General features: G+C 42.5%; 1 protein-coding gene across 2 annotated transcripts in view; it reads left to right on the plus strand.

Annotated features, from left to right (window-relative positions):
• Positions 1-15,378, plus strand: part of GALNT10 (polypeptide N-acetylgalactosaminyltransferase 10) — a 223,682-nt gene that overhangs the window by 77,223 nt on the left and 131,081 nt on the right. Inside the window, exon 1 of one of the 2 annotated variants that reach the window (XM_082379089.1) lies at positions 2,002-4,433. The exons of the other annotated variant lie outside the window; for it this stretch is intronic. The gene's annotated coding sequence lies outside the window, so the exon portion shown is untranslated. Of the gene's footprint in view, positions 1-2,001; positions 4,434-15,378 lie in introns of those variants that run through there. 2 annotated transcript variants of the gene reach the window in all.

Raw genomic sequence — 15,378 nt, forward strand, 5'->3', positions numbered from 1 at the left:
TAAAACCAGTCATCGGGAACGTCAGACCTGGCAGGGACCTTGGAGCTGCCTCATTTTCCTGATGCCTCCAAGGCCTTCCCCAAGCAAAACCCACCACCCTCACACCTCGTGCCCATCCAGCAAATATAGTCAAGAGCGCTTGCAAAAAAGAACCTTTAAACCAACAACTGCTTTTACAGTGTGCAAGCTAATTTTTCAATGTGCAGATTTGCTATGAATTTATAGAGTGTTTTGATTCAAAATTCACAATGTGCATCTTTAATGGCTCCAAGTTGGGATAATTTCACGCTGTTTATATCCTAGCAGCAATGGTTTATGTATATTTCCCAAGTTATTACCCTCCTAGGAGAAGAGTGAACAACCTCCTTTTACAAAAGACAGTCTCATATGTCCTGGTTTAGTGCATCTCTCTTCAAAGGCCATTTTGCATTGAGATGTGAGGAAAGCATGACAGCTTTTGAGGCACTCACCCCACTTTGCAAGCAGGTGGGTTTGTGGGTTTCCTGGACCCTCATACTCAGCTCCCAGATGGCCCTGCATTTGAGAATCACCAGTAAGGCACTTTGCAGTCTCCTGGAGTTTTTCCTCTTGAGAAATTTTTCAACCTTATTTCTGGAAAAGAAAAAAAAATGTCGCCCTCCTCCCTCCACTCCCATCAGGGAAGAACTTTGTTATTGTGCAACGAGAACCTTAAAAAAATGATCTGGGAATTTTCTTCTTGGGAGTCCAGCCTGAGGAGGTAATCAGAAACGTGAGATGTTTATTGAAACTGAAAATAATTTTTTGTTGTAGTAAAATACATATAACATGAGAAAATTTTAATAGTAGAAAATTGGAAGCAATTAAATGTCCAGCAGCAGGGGATATGATTCATCCATGTATTAGAATATCATGCACCCTTTGAAAACACTTTCAAAGAACTTTTAATAACAGGAAATTTCTCTTGACACAATGATAGGTGAAGAAAGCAGGTTCCAGACCTCCAATTAGGTCTTCAGATTTCAGATTTCAGACACATGCATTGAAACAAGATAAAAAGGGTAAGCACAAAGTTATTAACAGTGGTTCTTATCGGCTGGTGGGATTATGAAGGATTTTTTTAATTAATTTTTTTTAATTTTGAGATAATTGTAGATTTCACAGGCAGCTGTAAAAATATTTCAAAGAGATCTGGTATACTCTTTACTGAGTTTCCTATAGGGGGTTTAAATTTTTGTGTGTGTGTGTGCTTTTCTCTTTTTCAAATAATCTACAGTCAAAAAACAGAAACAAAAAACACACACAAAAAATCTACAAGCAGGGAACATAAATTTAAGGACTATCATTTAAAAAAAACAAACAACGTATTCATCCTTCTGAAGAACCTTGCTCCAAGTTGTAATCAACGTCCCCTTTGCTTGTATCCCCACAGCCCTTTGCCTGGCCTTTCGGTCCACTGTAGATCTCAACACCTACTAATATTGTAGTTAATTGGATCTTTGCCTGTGTATGGGCTTCCATACAGTGAGTTTACGTTGGAGAAACAAGGCATGCCTTCCAGAAGCATCAGGTTTACTCACACTCTTTGGAGAAGAGAGGACAGAAACACAATAATCTTATATTAAAATAAAGTTAAAATAAGACATCCATATTATAGAGTGGAAAGTAAGGTTTGAAACGCAAGATGAATATTTAAGACAAAGTCAAGTCGCTGTTTGGGAAGCACAGCTCGTAGCTGTTGAAGAAATGCTTCTTGAATTGAACTGTGCCGTCTGCTCCTTCAGCTGGCTTCTTGGGGGTATGTCAGGGAACACACAGCACTGTAAGAAATCACTGGGGAAGAGAATGATTGGAGCCACTATCCTTAACTATAAAAAAAACTCTTTAGATTTTCTCTCTGCCCTAGGGCCACGTCTTGCTGGAGCACACACTACCAGGGAGTCAGGGGCCTGGGCTTGGATTTTTGACCCCAGCATTGACCTCGGTGGGAGCCTGGCAGGACATCACGTCTCTGGGCCTCCTTCTCCTCGCCAGCAGAATGAGCTGTTCAGACCATTGCTCAGGGCCCTGTAACTCTAAGATGCTAAGGTCAGTCAGCCTGTAGCATGTGACTTTCCCAGGCTTCCCAGACTCCTTCCACCTAAGTGAAAGTGCACAATGAACCTGCAAGGATTTTAGCATCCTCAGAAGTTAGTCTTCATTGATTCGAGTATTTCTCTACCTCTTTGGTGAACCTTCCTGTCAAAACTTCTCTTTTGTCATTAAAAAAAAAAAGGCTCATGAGAAGGAAGATTGTAGACATTAACTAAGAGAATACCCCTCTTTTTCTCCCCCTTTTCGTTCCCCTAAAGATTATCTTGGGGATGTCCAAAGCAATTTTTATAGGCAGGTTGGTCTTTTACAAGAGATGTGTTTACAAAGCATGAAATTAACATTTTTGCACAGAGCCAAATAATTGCTTATAACATGGTGACTTTTGTAGTAAGTTTGCAGCTTTAGCAGTTATTAGCAGGGTCAAATGGTACATGCAATAATGCAATTAGCAGACCTCATCACCAAAGCGAAGTTAGCCAAGCACCTTGTGAGGGAACAGGTTCCTCCTGAGGAGTTTGCCCACGAGGTCATTTCAGATGTTGGGAACAGTACAGTCCATTCACACTGCAGTCCACCGAACACTATAGTGTTACAGGGCCACCCCACTCCTGGAGCTTCACACTCCTACGAGCCTGCATACAAGCCTACACTCCTAGAGGGGCTGAAAAGGCTCACCAAGCAAGGTCCAAGCACTTTACTGCTCATGAGAGGGTTGGCTTCACCTTAGACTAAACATCACATTGGAATTAGGGAGTACCAGATGATAGCATCTCTGGGCGAGAGATAATAGAGCAGACAAGTTTAGGCCAATAGCTTGCACATTCCAGTAGCAATTCCTTTCAGGAAAATCTACTCAAGGAAGCATGTTGATGTGTCATTTTGGGCATGCATTCTTACTGGTAATGTTAGGTGATATAACAGACCAACCCTGAAACATCAATGTCATAACCCCACAGAGATTTATTTCTCACTCACAAGTTACACTCCGGCCTTGGTCTCAAGAGCATCCAGAAGAGAGAGGGAAGTCGGGGGGAGATGGAATTATTGAGAGGTTCTCAGGGAACTTGGCTACAATTCATTTGGGAAAATATAAAGAATCTGAGGTGCTCTCATCTTTTTGTGGCTCAGATCCAGGCATGTGGAGAGAAGAAAACTCTCTCTTTCTCTGTGTGCACCCCACTGGCAGAGTTTGTACTGTAAAACAAAAGGAGCAAATAACCGTTGGAGATATCCTCTACTGCCTGGCTGGGGATCAACTTGCACAAAGCAAAGAGTACAAGCCTTGGAGACCTACAGACCTGGGTTTACCACTTGCTACATCTTTGGCTTTGGGCAAGTTACTAGACCCTTGCAAAATCCTGGCTACTGTCTGCAACTTGGAGATCATAATTGCACCCACCTCCTAGGGTTGTTTTGAGGATAAAATGAGGTAATGCATTGAGAGGGGATTATTCCAGAGACCAGCACATAGTATGCACCCATCATCCATCCACTCATTCTGTTTACCCCACTAACATTTATTGAGCACCTCTGTATGTCTGCTGCTGTGCTAGGTGTTAGCAAGCCAGGTGTACAGTGAGCTCCTGCCCTTCTGGAGCTTATAGCCCAGGCACAGATATGCATGAATCAAATAATCACCCTAAATGAAGGTTTCCTTACTAACTTAGTGCTCTGAAGGATAGGACCGTGCTGTGTTTGCCAGAAACCTAGGCTGAGAAGTCAGGGAAGACTTCCTAGACAAAATGGCATCTGAGCTGAAATGTGAAGTTTGTTTGGTGGAGCAGGAACAGGGTGTGACAGGTGTCCTTGAGAAAATAGCATGTGCAAAGGTCTCATGGTAGGAAAAAGGGAGGTACCTTTGAGGAACTTAGGAAAGTGACTGGAGCTCTGAGACCCAGGGAAGCATGTGTAGGAGGGACTGGAGAGGTGGGCAGAGGCCAGGCCGTGTAGAACCTAATACGGCTGTTAAGGAGTTTGGTTTCATCTTAAGAGGCATGGGAAGCCACTGAAGGTTTTTAAGCAGGGGCTCAAAAACTATTAAACTCAATAAATGTTAGCTATTATTGTTCCTTTCCGGGAACTTTTATCCTACGTCCCAACAATGTTAGCTCTCTTACAGGATTCCGTGAATACATAATTTTAAAAAGCCAACAAGCCTATCGATCTGTTTGGCGGTCTGAGAGCAGGATCTGTAATATGCCAGAGCCACTTGGTCCATTAGGATGTGCTTCCTCCTCTAGGTGGGATTGGAAGGGCACTAAAAGCAGCCAGCATCCAGGACAGAAATGTGACACTGCGAGAACTGGAGCAAGGCCAAGCTGGGCGTGGCCGGGACCAGCAGACTCTACAGGCTGAACCGGGTAGGCTTCCACAGCCCATGCCAGGCCGCCTCCAGCCCTGTGACAGTGGTGGATACAGGCTGGCGGGAGGACACCGGTGCCAGGGAGGGAGGCTGGCAAGGTGAAAGCAAACACGACATCTGCCTTAGTCTGGGAGGGAGCTCAGGGCTGGATTGGCAGAGGGCAACTGGGCTCTGGGTCAGAAGACCCAAGGGAGACAACCCAGATGAAGGTGGGCCCTTGTCTGAAGGAAGAAGAAGTCTGGGCTCTGAAACTAGTATACGAAGTCCAAGTACCTGACCAACATGAGGATGCTGAGTCCCCAAATCTGGAGCCCAGCAATCCTACTCTTTCTCCTTCCAAGGGCCAGATTGATCCCCAAATCCAGGTGGCTTGGCTGAGACTCCTGGTGGGGATCAAGTGATCCCAACTCTCAGAACATATTTGACACTTTACCTGGGGGGCTCTTGTCGTCTATCTGGTTCAAAACTGGAGCCCCCAGCTCTGCTGCCTAGTAAAACTTGTGTTTCACGTCTTTTGGCCTTTATCCACGCATCTGTCTATTTCCTGTGGTGAATCCTGAAGTTGGAACAGGACAGTATGTATTCCTCATGCCAGACTTTTATCTAGCTCTAGTCTAGTTGTGGGACTGGATAACCAGTCATAGAGTTACCCGAACTCAGCATCATTCTGCTGAAGAACAAGGGCAGGGCCAGACTGGAGGATGACTCAGCAGGCTTTTTACAGATAAAAAGTGGATGGGCAGAGCGATTGCTGCGCTGGTTTCGTGGGTGACCCAGCTCGGAAGATGGTGAGGACTGCTTCCACGCATATGGCCCTTCATAGTCACAAAATGCTTTCGTGTCCGTGGTCTCCTTTGAGCCTCCATATGCTGATGGAGTAGCCTGGGCAGCTGTTACCCTCCCCCCTTTTCAGGTGAAGAAACTGAGGCCTGGTCATTAAGGGTCCCATGTGAAATCACAGCTCCTGCATCAAGAAGTGACCAGTTGGGATTAAGCTGCTGGGAGGAGCTTGTGTTGCTCACTCTGTGTCTTAAAAAAGAAGAGAGAGAGAGAGAAGAGAGAGAAAGTGAACTTGGACTAGAGACTTGATTGGAGAAACAGTAGCCTGGACAAATATTTCAATCCTGTAAATGAGGGCGGGGCTATATGTAACATAGATAGTACTTCGTGTGGGGTTAACAATGGAGTCATAGGTTTCTTTGGATGATTTTGCCACATTCAGGCTTTCCAAGTCCAAGGGCATGTATGGGTGTGTCTGTCTGTCTGTCTTGTGTCTATGTCTGTCTGGCGAGGAAGCTCAAGTTAATCCGTCTATAAACTTTGCATTCTTTGAGCCCTGATATATTTCAGACACTGGCCCCATAAGTGCCACATGTCCAGTCATCTGTGACTCCTTTAGGAAACTAAAACCCACACCAAGAGAGGGAAGGAAGAGTTGAAAGCCAGAGATGCAGGTAGGGTCCATGGCACATTCAGGTCAGCCGACAGAGCGTGTTCTTAGAAAACCAGCCCTCGGTGGGGTGAAGACAGAGAGACTGCCCTGCCCACTCTGCCTCCTTCTTGTGTAATTTTTAAAAGCATGAGAAATGAAATGGGGCCCTTCCCATCTGAGACAGCTATTTTCTCAGGTCTCACGCCTTCCTTTTTTTTCTTTTTTTTTTTTTGAATTTTTGAATTTTATTTAATTTATTTTTTTATACAGCAGGTTCTTATTAGTTATCTATTTTATACACATCAGTGTATACATGTCAATCCTAATCTCCCAATTCATCCCACCACCACCACCCCCGCCACTTTCCCCCCTTGGTGTCCAAACATTTCTTCTCTACATCTGTATCTCTGTTTCTGCCCTCCAAACCGGTTCATCTGTACCATTTTTCTAGGTTCCACATATATGTCACACCTTCCTTTTGAATAGCCCGAATAATACATCTTATAATTATGCCCTGCCTGGCAGCGTGTTTCTGCCTTCTGAGTGATAGCTGAAATTTCTTGGCAAGTGAATGCCGTCCACAACCAGCCTCTCTTTTCCCACCCTGGTTCCCAGTGTCCCCTCTGTGGCCGTCTTCCCATCCACACTGGCCTCCAGGGCTGCCTGCCCCACAGTACTTCAGTCATTTCATCAAGAAGGGTCTCCCAACCTCCTTGTTTATCCCAGGGGCACAGGGAGGGCTGAGCCCCACTCCAGAGGTAGCCATACCAATCTGATAAATGAAGGTAAATAGGGGCATGATCGGAAGTGGCTTAAGCTCCAGACGGGTAAGCTGGGCAACAGCAAGGGTCTGCACCTCCACTGGCAAGTCAAGTGGGATCAGTTTCTTCACGGGTCCATGGACTTCTCTCATGCTCGGAGTCCACTTCAGGAGCCTTGAGAAGGAGCTGGGCTGTTGGATAACGGGAGGGGGGGGGGATTGCTGGTAGTCTGCCAGAGTTGCCATGGGTGTTTTATCCCCTTCAGGAACATGATGTGGGCAGACGTGATGTCAGAGGCCTCAGGGTCAAAGGCAACTCCCAGCATTAGGAACTTGAAGAAGTCCCTCCTGAGCTTTGGGTTAGCCAGCTCCGTGTCCCTATCCCAGCTGCCACTTCCTAATTAGTTTCCTCATCTGTAAAATGGGATGACGATAATAGTGTCACCTTCCAGGCTTGTTATGAAAATAAGACTTGTAAATTGTCTAGCATAGCCTGGCACATAGGAAACCCAATAAACGTTGGCCCTCTGGGTTTTCTCTAGGAGAGAAAGAGGCTCTGTCTTCCAATACACTCTTTACTATCAGGAAGGAAATGGGCTCAGCTTGGAGATTGGTCCAGGATGGGAAGCAGATAGGAAAGGGGGCCACAGATGGGCATTGCCAGGGGAAACACTGAGGCACAGGAAGCAGACAGGAAGCTTGGGAATTGTGGGCGGCAGCCTGTGGGCCAGGAGACCAGTGGAGAAGTTGGCAGTGTACCCAGATAGGCAGTGAGGCTCTTGACAGATCTCTTGAGGCTGAGGATATGGAGATGTTGCCCCTTTTAGGACTTCGATTCAAGCCTGAGTTCCAGTCCAGCAGCCCCAACGGCTTGCTGAACATGCACTTTTATAGGCTTGAACACTGGCCAGTTGAAAACGTGATTCTGGTTATTTCTCCATCATGTGAAACAAAGACCATGGGGAAATAGTCACATGAAAAAGACTTGAAATTTTCCTGTTCAGTGAATGAGGGCAGAAGATGCATAATGTATGGTTTCTGAAGCTGCAGGTGGTTTAGCGAGAGTGTTTGCAATTTGGGGAAACATTTAATACTTTTGCAAGTTACAAAGGAACAGAGAAATGCCAGGAGCTTAATGTCCAGGATAGCCCCAGACGAATACTCTCAGACAAGCCAACCTCAGGGGCTCAGTTTCCTTATTAAAAATTCTGGAAGGGAGAGGGCAGACAGCAGAAGCAAGAAGAACTACAATCCTGCAGCCTGTGGAACAAAACCCACATTCACAGAAAGATAGACAAGATGAAAAGGCAGAGGGCTATGTACCAGATGAAGGAACAAGATAAAACCCCAGAAAAACAACTAAATGAAGTGGAGATAGGCAACCTTCCAGAAAAAGAAGTTCGAATAATGATAGTGAAGATGATCCAGGACCTTGGAAAAAGAATGGAGGCAAAGATCGAGAAGATGCAAGAAATGTTTAACAAAGATCTAGAAGAATTAAAGAACAAACAAACAGAGATGAACAACACAATATCTGAAATGAAAACTACACTAGAAGGAATCAATAGCAGAATAACTGAGGCAGAAGAACGGATAAGTGACCTGGAAGACAGAATGGTGGAATTCACTGCTGCAGAACAGAATAAAGAAAAAAGAATGAAAACAAATGAAGACAGCCTAAGAGACCTCTGGGACAACATTAAACACAACAACATTCACATTATAGGAGTCCCAGAAGGAGAAGAGAGAGAGAAAGGACCCAAAAAAATATTTGAAGAGATTATAGTCAAAAACTTCCCTAACATGGGAAGGGAAATAGCCACCCAAGTCCAGGAAGCGCAGAGAGTCCCATACAGAATAAACCCAAGGAGAAACACGCCGAGACACATAGTAAGAAAATTGGCAAAAATTAAAGACAAAGAAAAATTATTGAAAGCAGCAAGGGAAAAACGACAAATAACATACAAGGGAACTCCCATAAGGTTAACAGCTGATTTCGCAGCAGAAACTCTACAAGCCAGAAGGGAGTGGCATGATATACTTAAAGTGATGAAAGGGAAGAACCTACAACCAAGATTATTCTACCCATCAAGGATCTCATTTAGATTTGATGGAGAAATCAAAAGCTTTACAGACAAGCAAAAGCTAAGAGAATTCAGCACCACCAAACCAGCTCTACAACAAATGCTAAAGGAACTTCTCTAAGTGGGAAACACAAGAGAAGAAAAGGACCTACAAAAACAAACCCAAAACAATTAAGAAAATGGTCATAGGAACATACATATTGATAATTACCTTAAACGTGAATGGATTAAATGCTCCAACCAAAAGACAGAGGCTTGCTGAATGGATACAAAAACAAGACCCATAAATATGCTGTCTACAAAAGACCCATTTCAGACCTAGGGACACATACAGACTGAAAGTGAGGGGATGGAGAAAGATATTCCATGCAAATGGAAATCAGAAGAAAGCTGGAGTAGCTATACTCATATCAGATAAAATAGACTTTAAAATAAAGAATGTTACAAGAGACAAGGAAGGACACTACATAATGATCCAGGGATCAATCCAAGAAGAAGATATAACAATTATAAATATATATGCACCCAACATAGGAGCACCTCAATACATAAGGCAACTGCTAACAGCTATAAAAGAGGAAATCGACAGTAACACAATAATAGTGGGGGACCTTAACACCTCACTTGCACCAGTAAACAGATCATCCAAACAGAAAATTGACAAGGAAACACAAGCTTTAAATGACACAATAGACCAGATAGATTTAATTGATATGTATAGGACATTCCTTCCCAAAACAGCAGATCACACTTTCTTCTCAAGTGCGCACGGAACATTCTCCAGGATAGAGCACATCTTGGGTCACAAATCAAGCCTCAGTAAATTTAAGAAAATTGAAATCATATCAAGCATCTTTTCTGACCACAATGCTATGAGATTAGAAATCAGTTACAGTGAAAAAAACATAAAAAACACAAACACATGGAGGCTGAACAATACGTTACTAAATAACCAAGAGATCACTGAAGAAATCAAAGAGGAAATCAAAAAATACCTAGAGACAAATGACAAAACACGACGATCCAAAACCTATGGGATGCAGCAAAAGCAGTTCTAAGAGGGAAGTTTATAGCTATACAAGCCTACCTGAAGAAACATGAAAAATCTCAAATACACAATCTAACCCTACACCTAAAGGAACTAGAGAAAGAAGAACAAACAAAACCCAAAGTTAGCAGAAGGAAAGAAATCATAAAGATCAGAGCAGAAATAAATGAAATAGAAAGAAAGAAAACAATAGCAAAGATCAATAAAACTAAAAGCTGGTTCTTTGAGAATATAAACAAAATTGATAAACCATTAGCCAGACTCATCAAGAAAAAGAGGGAGAGGACTCATATCAGTAAAATTAGAAATGAAAAAGGAGAAGTTACAACAGACACTGCAGAAATACAAAGCACCCTGAGAGACTACTACAAGCAACTCTATGCCAATAAAATGGACAAGCTGGAAGAAATGGAGAAATTCTTAGAAAAGCACAACCTTCCAAGACTGAACCAGGAAGAAATAGAAAATATGAACAGACAAATCTCAACTAATGAAATTGAAACTGTGATTAAAAATCTTCCAACAAACAAAAATCCAGGACCAGATGGCTTCACAGGTGAATTCTATCAAACATTTAGAGAAGAGCTAACACCCATCCTTCTCAAACTCTTCCAAAAAATTGCAGAGGAAGGAACACTCCCAAACTCATTCTATGAGGCCACCATCACCCTGATACCAAAACCAGACAAAGATACTACAAAAAAAGAAAATTACAGACCAATATCACTGATGAATATAGATGCAAAAATCCTCAACAAAATACTAACAAACAGAATCCAGCAATACATTAAAAGGATCATACAGCATGATCAAGTGGGATTTATCCCAGGGATGCAAGGATTCTTCAATATACGCAAATCAATCAATGTGATACACCATACTAACAAGTTGAAGAATAAAAACCATATGATCATCTCAATAGATGCAGAAAAAGCTTTTGACAGAATTCAACACCCATTTATGATAAAAACTCTCCAAAAAGTGGGCATAGAGGGAACCTACCTCAACATAATAAAGGCCATATACGACAAACCCATAGCAAACATCATTCTCAATGGTGAAAAACTGAAACCATTTCCTCTAAGATCAGGAACAAGACAAGGATGTCCACTCTCGCCACTGTTATTCAACATAGTTTTGGAAGTCCTAGCCACGGCAATCAGAGAAGAAAAAGAAATAAAAGGAATACAAATTGGAAAAGAAGAAGTAAAACTGTCACTGTTTGCAGATGACGTGATACTATACATAGAGAATCCTAAACATGCCACCAGAAAACTACTAGAGCTAATCAATCATTTTGGTAAAGTTGCAGGATACAAAATTAATGCACAGAAATCTCTTGCATTCCTATACACTAATTATGAAAAATCTGAAAGAAAATTAAGGAAACACTCCCATTTACCACTGCAACAAAAAGAATAAAATACCTAGGAATAAACCTACCTAGGGAGACAAAAGACCTGTATGCAGAAAACTATAAGACACTGTTGAAAGAAATTAAAGGTGATACCAACAGATGGAGAGCTATACCATGTTCCTGGATTGGAAGAATCAATATTGTGAAAATGACTGTACTACCCAAAGCAATCTACAGATTCAATGCAATCTCTATCAAATTACCAATGGCATTTTTTACAGAACTAGAACAAAAAATCTTAAAATTTGTATGGAGACACAAAAGACCCCAAATAGCCAAAGCAGTCTAGAGGGAAAAAAACGGAGCTGGAGGAATCAGACTCCCTGACTTCAGACTACACTACAAAGCTACAGTATTCAAGACAATATGGTACTGGCAGAAAAACAGAAATACAGATCAATGGAACAAGATAGAAAGCCCAGAGATAAACCCACACACCTATGGTCAACTAATTTATGACAAAGGAGGCAAGGATATACAATGGAGAAAAGACAGTCTCTTCAATAAGTGGTGCTGGGAAAACTGGACAGCTACATGTAAAAGAATGAAATTAGAACACTCTCTAACACCATACACAAAAATAAACTCAAAATGGATTAGAAACCTAAATGTAAGACTGGACACTATAAAACTCTTAGAGGAAAACATAGGCAGAACACTCTTTGAAATAAATCACAGCAAGATCTTTTCTGTCCACCTCCTAGAGTAATGGAAATAAAAACAAAAATAAACAAATGGACCTAATGCAACTTAAAAGCTTTTGCAAATCAAGGGAAACTACAAACAAGCTGAAAAGACAACCCTCAGAATGGGAAAAAATATTTTGAAACGAATCAACGGACAAAGGATTAATGTCCAAAATATATAAACAGCTTATGGAGCTCAATATTAAAAAAACAAACAACCCAATCAAAAAATGGGCAGAAGACCTAAATAGACCTTTCTCCAAAGAAGACATACAGATGGCCAAGAAGCACATGAATAGCTGCTCAACATCACTAATTATTAGAGAAATGCAAATCAAAACTTCAATGAGGTATCACCTCACACCAGTTAGAATGGGCATCATCAGAAAATCTACAAACAACAAATTCTGGAGAGGGTGTAGAGAAAAGGGAACCCTCTTGCACTGTTGGTGAGAATGTAAATTGATACAGCCACTATGGAGAACAGTATGGAGGTTCCTTAAAAAACTAAAAATAGAATTACCCTATGACCCAGCAATCCCACTACTGGGCATATACCCAGAGAAAACCATATTTGAAGAAGACACACACACACACACACACACACACAAAAAGAAGACACATGCACCCCAATGTTCATTGCTGTGCTATTTACAATAGCCAGACCATGGAAGCAACCTAAATGCCCATCGACAGACGAACAGATAAAGAAGTGGTACATATATACAATGGAATATTACTCAGCCATAAAAAGGAACGAAATTGGGTCATTTGTAGAGATGTGGATGAATCTAGAGACTGTCATACACAGTGAAGTAAGTCAGAAAGAGAAAAACAAATATTGTATATTAACGCATATATGTGGAACCTAGAAAAATGGTACAGATGAACCGGTTTGCAGGGCCGAAATAGAGACACAGATGTAGAGAACAAACGTATGGACACCAAGGGGGGAAACCGGTGGGGGGGTGGGGATGGTCGTGGGATGAATTGGGCGTATGTGATTGACATGTATACACTGATGTGTATAAAATGGATGACTAATAAGAACCTGCTGTATAAAAAAATAAATAAAATAAAATTCAAAAAAAAATTCTGGAAGGAATACTCAGTAAATGATTAATAGTGCTTATCTCTAGGGAGTAGGTCTAGGGGTTGGAAGTGGGAAGAGATTTTTATTTTTCATTGTATACCCTTTTGAGTTTTTGAATCTTTCACCATGTGCCTTTATTATTTTTATAATTGCAAATCGAATTATAGGGTTTGTCTTTTAAACATGCAATGAAGGGTTGGCTTAGATCACTGGTTTTCAAACTTGTATTTTAGCAGTAGAACACGTGTCATATAATCTTACTCGGAAGCCTAATGAATGTAGGACGAAGAAGAAATCTGATCCCTTCTTGCCCAGGGTCCCCCGCCCCCAGCTCCTGGTTGCTGCATCTCTAAGGGATCCATTGAATGCAGTTTGGGAATAACAGATCTAAATGATTTCTCTCAGGCACCTCCCACCTCCCCAATCCTATGCTTCCCTTCTGTTTAGCAAAGAAGCTGGGGTGTCTTAGCCCTGAGGTACAAGCTGCTGCTTCACTGCATAGCTGCAGATGGCCCCTACCCCCCTGGGGAGTCAGCACCTGGGAAGGCTGAGCTGTGCACCGGCTGAGTGTCGCTCAGACTCTGGGGGACAGCAAACAGGTCACCCTTAGATGGGTTGAAATGATAGAGAAATGTTAACAGGTGGATTTTGCAGCTCTTCTAGGTAAATCTGAACCTGGGGCTTTGATAGGCAGGATGCTAAGGGGACGGTGAAATGGTACGAGGTGGGAGAAGACTCATTCACCTTGTAAAAGTGTGGTTAGGAATGTAGACCTACTGCTTGTTTACACTATGATTTTGGCGAACTACTTAGCTTCTCTGAGTCTCTTGTTGAATCTGTAGAAAGGGGGAATACTTGTGCCTACTTTCTAGGACTGTCGAAGGGATTAAATGAGATCGTAGGTCTAAGTGCCTGCCATAGTGCCGTGCACATGGTAGGTGTTCAATAAATGTTGGTAATCGTAATCATCATCATCACCAAGTTCCTAGACAAGTCAGAAAATGGCCTTGCTATCTCTTCCCGTATATTCTTAGTTAAATCTTTGACCTCTCAGGACCTCAGTTTCCTTACTTATAAATTAGAGGTGCTCAGGAATTGCAAATGGGTGGCCCGCTGGACTAAATCTAGTGTGCAAACATATTTGTTTATCCAGGTAGTATGTTAAAAATCAAGAAATAGTCTCCAGAAATCTGAATTTTCCAGACTCTTTTAAAAACTGAGCATCTGTTTTCACTGACCATCACTTGGCAACTTTTCACCAGCCTCCATACTCTGTATTATCTTACACCTGGCCACCCTTCTTCACCTACAGGCAGTTGAGTTGGCAAAGCCTAGACTAGAAGGTTTCAGGAATTCCGTGGCTCTGCCACTTTTTCATCCCATGACCCTGAGTATATCCCTTCATCTCTCTGGACCACCACGTTACCATCTATAAAATGAGTGAGTTGAGCTTCCAGCCTTGGCTTTCTTTGAATGTTCTATTCAGTCCATAAACCTTTACCGAATTCCTGCTATTTCCAGGAATTTTACCAGGCATTTGGGAGGATGCAGAGAAGAATAAGAATGGGTGTGGCCCAGAGATCTTTTACAGCCAGGCCCCCCCACGTGTAGACTGCAGAATGGTACCGGTACACAGTGCAATAAACACAGAAATTGAAGACAAGCATTTAGAAACTTTTATGGCAGTTGGACTTTGCCACGACAGCCAAGTGCGTGCTCAGCGGACGTGCTTTGTTGAATAGATATGGATCACTTCACGTGTTGTCAAAATCGTGGTGAGTTACAGGCGCAAGCTGCGTACTCATTCAAGCTACTATTGCTGCTTTACAAACCGCCCCAACCCTTAGTAGATTAAAACAACAGCTGTCATTTACTTGCTCACAGATCTACAGTGTGAGCAGGGGTGGGCAGCTCAGGTCACCTCTCCTCCACACAGTGCCTACAGGGTGGCTGCACCAGGGCCCATGCGTCCACTTGCAACATGGCTCACTCACAGAGCTGGCAGGCTGGTGCCTTGGTCGCCTTTCCACGAGGATGCTTCTTCTGAGCAGCATGGCTGGGTTCCACTGGCCACTGTCCTAAGAGAGCTGGGCGGAAGTGCATGGCCTTGTTATGATCTAGTCTCAGAAGTCACATTGCTTGAAGGATTCACAAAGTTCTACCCGACTTCAGAGGGAGGGGATCTAGATCCCATCTCGTAATGCGCTTGTGGAAAGGTTCTAGAAGAACATGTGGGACATAAGGTTTTGTTGCAGCCGCCTTTGGAAAATATAATCGGCCACTCTATATGAAGATGTATTTGTTTTCTGTTGCTGTGTAACAATGAACACAAACTTGTTTTATTAAAGCTTACTGTATTAAAGCAATGCACATTCTTTAGCTCAAAGTTTTATAGGTCATGACTCCAAGTTTACTCAACCGGG

Source organism: Balaenoptera borealis (assembly GCF_965194805.1).
Source record: "Balaenoptera borealis genome assembly, chromosome: 2".
NCBI classification, from domain to species: domain Eukaryota; kingdom Metazoa; phylum Chordata; class Mammalia; order Artiodactyla; family Balaenopteridae; genus Balaenoptera; species Balaenoptera borealis.